Raw genomic sequence first — 12,164 nt, 5'->3', positions numbered from 1 at the left:
CCACACCAAGATTTCCTTGTCTGACAAAATATACAATTTCCCATACACCACAGAAGATGAAAGTAGCAATTAGTATGATCTAAACATACCTCTTTTTCTCCTGTCTTTTTTTAAGTGCTCACATAAGGTCTTTGCACAGTCGGTCTGCTTGACACCCTACTGATAGGCTTTCCACAACTGGTGAATTTTACAGCTGCATGGTGCAGAAATAATTATGTTGGGATCAGGCTCTATATATGTATTCAATTTTTGTAGACATAAAAAAGAAACATCAACAGGTTAACTATAGCTGCATGGCTACAGAATGTGTAAAATGTGTAAAATGTGTAGAATTCTAAATAATTCTAAGCCTTATTTTATCAATACACAGGCATTTAGATAAAAATATAAAGCAGGTCTGTAGACTACCGAAACCTATCAACTGCAGACAAATAAGTCACTTCTTCAAACCTGATTATATTTGGCAGGATGTCCTGTTAGGCAATTATTCAGTCTTACTTATCACAGCTCAACACCAGGACTTTCAACAGAACTCTTTATAAGGTTAATGTCCAAAACAGAACTCATCCAACAGCATCAGAAAAGCAGCTGAAGTGTACCATTATTACTGTAATACATCTGCTACCATAGGCATATTCTAAAATACAGTTTAAATTACATGAACTTAGAGATTTTCAGTATATAGTTCAGGATAAGGTTCTCAAAATGTTAGCTAATTCTAGCCTGTTTAAATTAAAATTAGATATTATTTCAACCTGGAAAGTTCAGGCCAATGTTGTCTCTTCAGGGAAATCTTATCAGTATGTGTTTGCTTTTGTCAAAATTAAGTCCTATTGAACTCAAGTACTAACAAGAAAGAACTGAAGAGTTTATGAACAATCAACCAATGATGCACCACATAACTGCCCTTGGTCCTACGTAGACTATTTCCTCTACTGCTAATTTCATTTTGCAGTTATCTCCAGATTAAATTTAGCATCTTGCAAGAAAAATGTAAAAAATTCCTTCAATTAATTAAACTCTGGATTCCTTGACTTAAAAGCAAGTCATGCACAAAACTCAGTATGGTGTCAACTCCGTGGAAGCCTATGATTTTCACTTGTGATGCCCTGAAGAGTATGGCTTAAATTGTCATTTACTACATTTATTAATAAACACATAAATGCATTCCATTTGAAATAATAAACTGATGATATGAGGCCCCTTGCACCTTCAAAGCTATGGGAAAAGGGGATAAAATTAGTTTCATTTTTATGAATCTTCTAGATACAGGTGCCACATTACAGAGGATACAGGTTAATCCTTACTCTTATAATGAAGTACTAAAAAACCATGAAAACTCATTATCAAAGCTATTTAACTTGGGCAATGAATTTGAGAACATGATAGACAAGCAGTTAGATAACAGGATAAAGAGCAGGATGTCCAGATGTCCATAGCCCATCAAAGCTCTAGCACCACTACAAGAACCACTACAACTACATGGAAGAGAATGTACAGAGCAAGAAATGAACAAATACAGCTCTTAAGATTATTTAGCATAAACTGAACACGTGAATGTACTAATGACTGGCGCTTGAGCTTACTCTGAATAATTAATCACTTGAAAAGTAGATACTAGATACGTAATGGAAGATGATAACCAGTAGCTCAATGTATGATTCAATGTAGAAGAAACTGATTAAATGTATATAAAGGGAAACCGATGGGATACAAGCTCCTAAACAGTTAGACCCCTGCATATAGGATCTGACTGACAGTACACAGCATTCACTCTTGCTGTCTGCTGTATTTCCCTGAGAACAGAGACTCCTGTGTCCAATGCAGTGAAGGGTGAGTGAATCTGGTTCCTGAAATAAATGAGATTAAAAGCATCCTGGAACAGCCCATGGAACAGCAGGTAAGCAAGTGAAGTTTAGATGCCCATAATGGGTCAGGGTCCCTCTAGGCCAATACCTGCCAGGCTGTCTAAATAAATGCAATTAATAGTGGTTGATGTAAAACACAGGATAACAAGATAACTAACTCTGTTAAGTATAGAACACATTGCTCCCTCTGATGGTAAAACCCACTGAAAGGATAGAAATACTCCACAGATTTCTTTGTAGAATTATTTTAATTTCATTGTTTCAAAAATTGTCATTCTATCAAGTTTACTTCATAGCTGAAATAAAACAAGCTAAAGAGGAGGAGAGGAGATGACAGCTGTCGTGGTTTAACCCCAGCCAGCAGCTCAGCCCCACCCAGCCGCTCGCTCACTCCCCCACAGTGGGATGGGAGAGAGAATCGGAAGAGTAAAACTGAGAAAACTCGTGGGTTGAGATAAAGACAGTTTAATAGGGAAAGCAAAAGCCACGCATGCAAGCAGAGCAAACCAAGGAATTCATTCACTCCTTCCCATGGGCAGGCAGATGTTCAGCCATCTCCAGGACAGGAGGGCTCCATCACGCGTAACGGTGACTTGGGAAGACAAACGCCACCACTCCGAATGTCCCCCCCTTCCTTCTTCTTCCCCAGCTTTATAAGCTGAGCACAATGCCATATGGTATGGAATAGCCCTTTGGTCAGCTGGGGTCAGCTGTCCCGGCTGTGTCCCCTCCCAGCTTCTTGTGCCCCCCCAGCCTACTCGCTGGTGGGGTGGGGTGAGAAGCAGAAAAGGCCTTGACTCTGTGTGAGCACTGCTCAGCAGTAACTAAAACATCCCTGTGTTATCACCACTGTTTCCAGCACAAATCCAAAACATAGCCCCACACTAGCTACTATGAAGAAAATTAACTCTACCCCAGCCAAAACCAGCACACAGCCCACTCCACTCAAGCAAATGCCTGAACTGCTGGGAAGCAACATGCTGCACTCAAGGCACAGGCTACTGGAAGAATTTTAACAGTAGAGTAAGAATCTTTCAATGGCTGGAAAAAAGAGCAAGTAGAGGTTTTTCTAACTGCTTGAGAGCCACTATGAGGATCACCATTTAGTGAACAAGTTCTTTCTCACACTTAATCCTACCTGGGCTGATAAATGCACAAATCCCATTTACTCAGAGTCAGTAAAAAGAATTCCTAAAAACGGTTTAAGCACACATTACTCACTGCTGGCTTCTGAACTACAATCATAGTTTGACTTTTTTAAAGAATGAATTTAGTATCTACATTGCTGTGTACAGCAACATGAGGTTCTCAAGCTCTGGGTGTTTACTATTTAAATCTCAAATATGCTCTGGTGGCACCCCAATGCATTTCACCACGAAGCCACAAGCAGTCTCATAGGGAAGGTGACTGCATGAAAACCTGAAACTTGAAAACCTGTGCTAATTTTTTAACAGCACTGCTAACTGAAATAAGAAAACCATTCTTTTTCATTTCAGAAGTAAATGAGGTTTGCTTTAGCTCTTTCCCTTGTACACTTTGACTGACTCACATAAACAAAAATACCATGTGGCCCAGAACCAAAGACTAAAAATTTAAAGCCAAACAAGGTTTCACAGAATCAGGAACAACTAAAGATTTGCACTATAAGAGATTTTTTCATGACAGAAATCCCATTAGTCACTGCTTCCACTACCAAAAAAAAAAAAAATTCCTAAAAAGCAAAAATCAGGGTCAGTTAACATTCATTCCTCTATATTTAACCTAAGATTCAGATTTAACATTTCAGTTCCATATTACCTTATCAAATTATATCATATATGCCTCAAAAATTCTATGTCCAGTATTTTCCAGACTGGAGCCTGTTGGGGCTAACGATGGAAGGCAGGGCAAGAGAAGGAACCAAAGATGCATTAAGGATCAAAATGCACCTTTTTTCCAAGTCCTCGGAATCAGAGACACTCTCCCAAGTACCTTCCCTGTACCTCACCTGCTAGTCAGACGTAGAGCAAAGAGCATACTGAAAATACAGATGAGAATGCCAACCTGCATACACCTGAGCTTAGCAATGAGTCCGAGCAGGATGCCTGAAGGATCCCAAGGATAAAAACACCATGTTTAGTCCCCACTTTGAAATCTGTTTTGCAGCAGATTCTCTTCCTTTTGATGCTACCAAATTCTAACTTTAGCAGGTGTTTTCACAAGGAAAAAAGTAAACCCCCCCACATAGTCTCCATTAGCATTAAAAAAGCATGTCAATTGGCACTGGAAAGTAGTATCTTATACACTTCTTTCAGAAATTGGTCAGGAAAGCCACACAGCATACTGAGCACACTAAAAGTATTACATCGGTAATACACATATAATATCATAATATGTTGGGCCTTGTTACACTCCTATTTTTATTCCTGTTAAACAATTTAAAAATTATTGTAATGTTGCTATTTACTGTAAAGATTTGTTTTTTCCAGAGCATACCAGTAACAATTCATGTTATAAAGAACATCTGACCACAAGATTGTTCAGATCTCTGTAATACAGCTTTTTCTTTCACTACAGGAAAGCACATTAAACTTTTCAGATCAGAATTTATATCAGTCTCAAACACAGAAAGAAATGCCCTCTCTGCCTGTTGCCCACATACAGCTCTGTCGTCTACTGGTGTCAGCAAAAGAACACGCTTGAATCAACCAGCAAGTCCTACTGCATTTGAGACTCAGGCTTATCCAAAGGCACCTGTGCAAACCACTAGACTTCCCCCCCGCCCCCCTTTTCTTTTATTTGCTTTAGCCGGTGCATCTGGAAAATGAGAAAACCTCCTGACTCCACTGAAACACAGAAATTTTACTATAGGTGGCCTAGGTTTTCCAGGGTAAGTAAATTTGCTGTAAAAAACCTTCGATTTCAGGTACAGGTTCTTAAACACTACAGGACTATAGTTCTTTTCAGAGTATTTCTCAGCCCTGTTGTTAGCTGACAAATTACAAATGCTCAGCTTATTAGTGGCTCTGTTCAACAACATTCTGGTCTGGTTTTGCCTTAAATATCATTAAACCAGTGTCAGGATGCAGTTAACATACATACACAAAGAAAGAGAGAGATATGATAAACTAGGCCTGTTGCCACATTTAAGAAAAGGCTTGTTCAGTCAGCTCTGGTCTTGGCTGAAATAAACTTAGCTTCTCACCTAGCAGTTGCCTTTATAAGAGTAACACTCCAACACAAAACTCTTGTCTCTCAGCTGCAATGCTGCTTCATGTTTGGGTCGGTGGACCTCTTGGACTAAAGCACAATCACTGATGAAGTCCAAGTGCTGCCACGCTCCAAAGCACGCTACAGCAACAATATTCTCATCTGTCATCAGGAGCATGGAGGATGAACCAATCTTAAAACAAATTATTTTACTAATTAATAAATAACAAAATAAGCAACACAAGTTTTTCATTGTTTCTTCAATGAGATCCTCTGGGAAAAGTTCTGCCTTAAGTTATATTATGGCAAAACTATTTCCATTCACTGTAGCCATAACATTTCAACACTTTTAACTTTTCCTCCTTTAAGTTGCTAGAGATTTAACCTAATATAAAAGAGGACAAGGATGTGACTGTGGTTTAATGGGTCTTCATGTGCTCAATGTGTTTAAGACATACTTTCTAAAATATGAAATTACATTCTTCATCTAGTGTCATTTTATTATTTAAAAATGTAACACTTCTCCCTGTCATTCTTCTCTTTTTTAATAAGAGTTGACTTGCAAGTCAACCACTCAGATACTGAGGTAGAGCTCAGAGAAAAGTTACTACAGGGAGAAGAAAGAAACCATGACCGTTATGTGATGCTGAACAAATATTAGCCGTAGCCACAAATCATTCAGAAGTATTTGCTAATAAAATATTTCTGAAATTATTGCTTTTATTTTGTACTGTATTTCCAAGTCTTTTCCAGAAAAGTATTTAAGCACTTGCCTAACTTAAAGCACATGAGAAATCCCATTGATTTTCAGTGGTCTTAATCACATCCCTTAAGTCCCACACATTCTTCAGCACACTGCTGCATCTGGACTTTTTACAATAATCAAATGAGAATAAACCAAATACATGTTCAGTGTAATCCATACTTTTCACGTGAAAATGTAGACATAGTCATTTAATAGACATGAAAGCACTAGGCTTTTAGCCTTACAGAATGAAAAGGCTAGAGAAGATTGATTCACTGTGATATTGTCAAATATTTTGTGTGCATTACAAAACTCTGACCCCTTTTTACTGAACAAGGAAGTATTTCTGGACATGTTTAACATCACCTGGACACCATCAAAATCAGAAGCCTAAGCTGATGTACAATCACTGTCCTAAGGAAATTATTATATTTTCATTTTGCATTCACAGATAGGACTGACATGGACATCCTTGGATATTTCATAATTCTAAGTTAAAATACAATATTAAAATCAATTAAAAGTATAGCATTTATAAATTTGGCATTTTAAATGCTTGAACAAGTATCCTATCTTACAGGCAAAATCCATCTGCAGAGCTTGAAAGGTGTCTGTCAGATTCTGATGATTTAATATAAAGAAGTACCATTTATAGAGAGGAGCAATACCTTTAATTAGACTGGCTCATATTTTCCAAATCTTATGTATACATGCATATATACAAACCTTTTCTTAGGTAAATAAGACCCAGTTGAAGCTCCAAAGAAGGTCTAAGTTGGCCCAGTTTTCAAGCCTTGAAAATAAGTTTTTGTACCTGCAAGTTTTTACCTTTTTTTTTTTTCTGGTGGTATTACCTGTTCTAATATAACAGAAGTCGCCTCTGATATCCCTATAGCATCAGAGCTATCACATCACTATCAATACAGAATTCCATGCTCCAGGAACCCTAGAGCCCTCTGTGCAGAAGATGGTATCTACCTTGAGGGAAGTTCATGTAGCTTATGGAAGTAGCAATTTTCCCAAGTAGTCTCATCCCTAAACTCCCAGCCTGGGGCCTCTCCGGAGCCAGGAATACCAGTCATAACAAGCAATATAGTAGTTATGTGTCAGTCCTTGTCAGCGCTCCCAGGACAGTATGTGACAACAGAACATATTTCTTTTATTGGTTTCCCCTGTTCTTAAACACAGCCCATACAACGTCCTTCCATTTAAACCTCTGATACTGACTAAGTAACATCTTTCAGGAGACAGGTGGAGAGCTGAACCAGAGGAGACGTGACAGTGCCAATGACAGAAACGTTTCTGTTTGCCAACCCCTCTTCTCACCCCATCTTGCAAGGTTACAAGCCATGAATGTTATTCTGTCTCACTCTCTTGGATATTTTTTTAAGAGATTGTCTATTTAACTTTTAAAGAAAAGTGCTTTCAAATCATAATTTTAATTAACTCAGAAAGAAATGCGCATTTCTATTATACGTGTGTCAACGGTGAACATTTCTATCTTTGCCCAATGCCAAACTGTATTTCTCCAATGATATGCAATTCCTATGAAATGCAAATCAGCTCCATTTATTCCGCGTGTCAAAACGCATTATCTGCATCTGAGTTTTGTCTCATTTGGTCTGTCCCATTTGGTAAATGGGAAAAATAAAACACATACACAACCACTAATGTAGTTTGGAAAAAGCACCTTCAAATTATCACTGGTGGATTATGGTATAGAAATGACAGAATGCTGACATGGTAGAGGGCAAAATCATTAGAAAAACAGTATTTATGTCTTCGCAGATGTTGTTATGTCGTATGTAAAGGTCTTGCAGCAGGGAGAGAACAGTGATGTTTCTACGTCAAATTTGTTGGAATGTGAAAGATTCAGCCCTGTCAATTTTCTATACTTTTCTATTAGATTACAGACAAGGAATTATAGTATTACACTTTATTCTTGATCCACTGTAATTCAAAGTGGGTGATAATTTTGGATCATCTATGGCAAGCCATCTCTCTGTGCCAATTTCTGTGTCTATAGAAAAGGTGTAATAAAATACCTAAGCAACTCTCAAAAATGCTCTGAAATATACCTTGGAAAAGACATACTGATTTTCTTTTACTTCAACTGACTTCAAGTTATGGCATTTTTCTTCAATTATTGTTTTTGGTTAAAAGCAAATAATCACTCATTAAGGCAACTATTTTTTGCTTGCTAAACCTGTAATTTCTTCAGGTGGTACTCACTTACTGATATTTAATATAGTTCATTGCTTTCGTAACAGTGAAATATTTGTGCATACTGCCAACATTTCATGACCAGAAGCTAGCCTAGATAACTTCCAGACATCTCCTTCAACCAACATCACTAATTTGACAAGATGAATTGCCTGTAATATTCCAAGCCCTACAAATATTGGTATCACAGAGATAAGAACCACAACGTGCTACGCTGCGATACAGAACAGTCTTCTAAAGTATGACTGACATTTAAAACTCAGTAAAAGAGTTTAAACTATTTTTCATTTCATTGAAATGAGCTTCAGGCAAAGTTCCTAGGGCACAAGCAAGCTGCCCACCCCAGAGTAGGGAAGACTAAGTGCTGCAGGCGCAGGGCTCGTGCGACAAAGAAGTAGCTACAGCTGAAAACTGATCTGCAAGGGGATCGCATCTGACACCTTCACACGTTAAAACAAAACAAAAACGGGGAAACAACACTGTCCGAAAAGTTGCCAGGGATTGTCCAGCTGCAAGTAGGGCATAAATGCAAGTAACAGATATGAGAGTCTGTATAATCTGATGAAAACCAAATAACTTACCCAGGGCACAATGGGGATGATTCTCCAAACGTCACAAAAATGAAAACCTGTTCATTCAGGTTTAGCCTCTCATCTGCTAGTGTCCTGTCCTACGGCGCTGCAATCTATTGTTTAATTCTAGGTTAAAATGAAGTAATCTAAATATGCATGCTGTTATATAAAATGGCCAGGGGATGAAATTACACCACTTTCTATCTAATAAGGCCCTTTGAAATCCTAAACTAGCAAGTTAGCAGCCAAACTGTTTTTCTTCTACTGATACAGATTGAACAGCGAATAACAACTAGAAGAAGATAAAATAAAGAGTGTAAAACTTCTGTAGTTCTCAAAGTCCTGTGTTTGTTTGCTATACCAAGGCACAACAGAGGACCATTTAGGTGCCAAACATTTATCATTTTATTAACCATCTCCAAGACCAGTCTTAAAAAACTTTTGTCTCCTGATTGCTAGATTCTTCATAAATACAAGATCTGTAAAGTTTCCTTCTCTCCCATTTCAAAACTAAATAGAAGAATTTTTAACACGCATCTTTTGAAAAAGTATTTCTAGTTAGAATTTAGTAAAAATCAGCGTATTTATTTTGAACTATAGCAATAATAGTAATATAAAATCTAATGTGTTTCATTATATCTTCTACTTTTTTTTAATCTAGTGTGTATAAAATCTATGGCAATCACAGTTATTAAAACTACATTTTTACCTAGCTACATCTGTCCACGTAAAACCAATTCATGTGGCTTTAAGTACTCTTTTACTTGATAAGTAGCAGCCTGCACGGTGACAGACATCACACCAGAATATAAAAAGGAGCGTTTGGTTATTTTCTTCTGTCTGTGAGATATACATGCTACTATTTTCTTCTTTCAGAATACTCATAAACAGATTTCCTTCCTATGCACGATGTACAAGCATATTCTGCATCTGAATTGGGAAAGAAAAAGAGAGTTGCGAGCTCTTTAGGACACAGCCTCCCCAGAGGGTACAGTACCACTGATGAGCCCCAGCCCAGCCCGCTCCATGCCGGCTGCAGGAGCTCCCTGGATCTCAGCTGCCCCTGATGGATCCCAGCTCTCCTCTGCGTCAGGTAGTAACTTGCACCATTTTCCTGCTGATCTTCAAAATACAGCTATTTACCTACGTGGTTGTGTGTAAAGACAGGAAAACTGAAGTATAATAAACTCCAGTCTGATTCTGACTCTTTTGATCACTGTACAATCTAGATTAAGACTAGATTTCCCCACCTCTGCCACATGGGACTGGCAGCAAGAGGGCAAAGGAAAGCAAGCACAACAGATTTCTTGGCACAGAGGCTCTATGGTACGACAAGCAGGCAAGGCGACTGACTTCTGGTCAGTCGGTGCGTAAGGATTTAAAATGTGCATAAGGGTTTAAAAGGTGCATAAGGGGCAAGGTATTTACTACAAATAAAAATAGGGAAAATAAATAAATTAGCGACATAATGCAGTAAATGGTGTATATGTTACATCTAATCAGGCTGGCATCTCAGAGAACACAGCAGCTGCTCAATTCAGTCAAATGCAATTCTTTAGAGGCTCAGAGAACAGGGGTGCACTTAGATTTCTGAAGCAGCATGTGGTCATGCAGTCACTGCTCTGAGACAAAAGTGGAAGAGTTTATTTCTTATATGGCAACAGGGATGCTGTGGAACTGCTCGGAACTATGATGATATCAGTTTCACCTGACTGTGATGTAGCTTAAGGACAGGAATCATAGAACCAGTCGTTTCTTATTAGTGTATTTTAAAAGAATAGAAAAGAGAGTAAACAACAAAACCTTGAATTAGAACAATAGTAGGGATCTCAGAATTATGGAGAAGACTGTCACAATAAAAGCTACACTACAGTCCATCATAATTCAGGAGGATGACCTACTTGCAGAAATTAGCATAATTTCTTTTCTTTAAAATAAAACTTGAAAATTAACCTTGTTAACTAACCCAGGTAAATGTGCCTGGCCTCCTTTGCCAAGGATGAAAGGCTCTTAACAGACTGCCCAGGGAAATGACTGCAATAAAGGAATCACTCTATTCAGAAAACTCAACTGTCCATCAAACATACTATCCAACAGCAAGTACCTTCTAACCCATCTCGGCTGCAGAGACAGGCAGTCTTTCAAGTAACCAAGGACTAGAATATTCGGGGCAAGGTGCCAGCACAAGTTTGAGCACAGGTCTTGCATTCATGCTTATTCACACAATCTCATAGGCTCGCAACAGTGCCTAGATCCTTAGGCTCCTTGAATTTCCATGATCTAAATCTTACGCACCTAGCTCCCAGAGAGGAATCCTGCAGCCAGAATGAAGTACCTAGGCTCCTTGAACATGTCAAGAACCAGAAATCCTGCATGATGAGCAGAAACTGCCTAAAGCTAACTAATACAAAACACATTAACCCCCACAAAACACCAGGGCAGTACAAGCAAAAGGGCTATAGGATATACATCTGATATATTCCTGGAGCTTAAACCACCAAAGCCTCAGCTAGAGAACACCCTCTTCTATCTGGGATCTCTAGCCCACAGTCCTGCCCTGTGGCTTTTAAAGAAATAAGCCAGAAACACTATTTTCTTTTTTAAAACTTGGCTGTGAGAGGAGTTTAACTATGATATAACAGTGAAAAGGCTTTTGAAGTGGGGAAATGAAGGTTCAGTATCTACTCTAGGCAGATGGGCTTCACACCACAATTCCTTTTTCCCAGGACAGTGCCCAACACCTGGGCGAGATCTTAGTCTGCGTGCACACCTGGATGAAGGGAGTGATGAAAGAGGACTCTTCACACCCATTACGTTGAAGTTCTGCCACTGTTCAGCAAGGAGTAAGAAGAATAAACTCTTGTGTTGAATCACAGTTTTCTGTGACACTAACAATAGTGTAAGGACAGCAAATCCTATCTCCATGTGCAACATGGCACAGATTTCACCTCAGTTTGTAATTTGCGAGACTATTCTCACATATTAGCATAAAGCTACATAGTAACTATGAAAAATACTGCAGAAAATAGACTACTATAAGGTAGTAAAATGGCTACTAAAGTATGCATTTATCAGGCATCCAGTGGTGCAAAAACATTTTCACTACTATGAAAACACATTTTTGCACTAAGCTAAACTGGCTCGTCTACTTCCTATTAATAACCTTACTATGTATACTGCACAGAATAATTGTTTCACAGACTATGAGAGAACTTCTGCTTAATCTTTTATGACCTTTATAAAACTTTATTAAATTATGAAGCCATGAAGCTTTTACATGCTCTAAAGTTTCGGTTGGGAACAGTTTAAATACACAAATACATGCAGCTGTCCCAAGCAGTGCCACCATGGTGACTCAAGACACTGTTAAGACTTTCCAGTTCTGTACCATTTTAAATCAGCAATAAAACTCTAGTCCAAGATAAAGTCTCAGATAGGAGCTATCCAGTCAGGAGCAAAGTACTCCTTATTAAAGTAAATTACTGACATTTTAAAAATACATGCAAGCTCTTCTCAGTTCCTTGCAATTGTGTTACCTATGAAAGTCTCTGCTATAAAAAAAGATAT

Source organism: Ciconia boyciana, chromosome 3 (assembly GCF_034638445.1).
Source record: "Ciconia boyciana chromosome 3, ASM3463844v1, whole genome shotgun sequence".
NCBI lineage: Eukaryota > Metazoa > Chordata > Aves > Ciconiiformes > Ciconiidae > Ciconia > Ciconia boyciana.
This window is presented reverse-complemented; position numbering follows the sequence as displayed.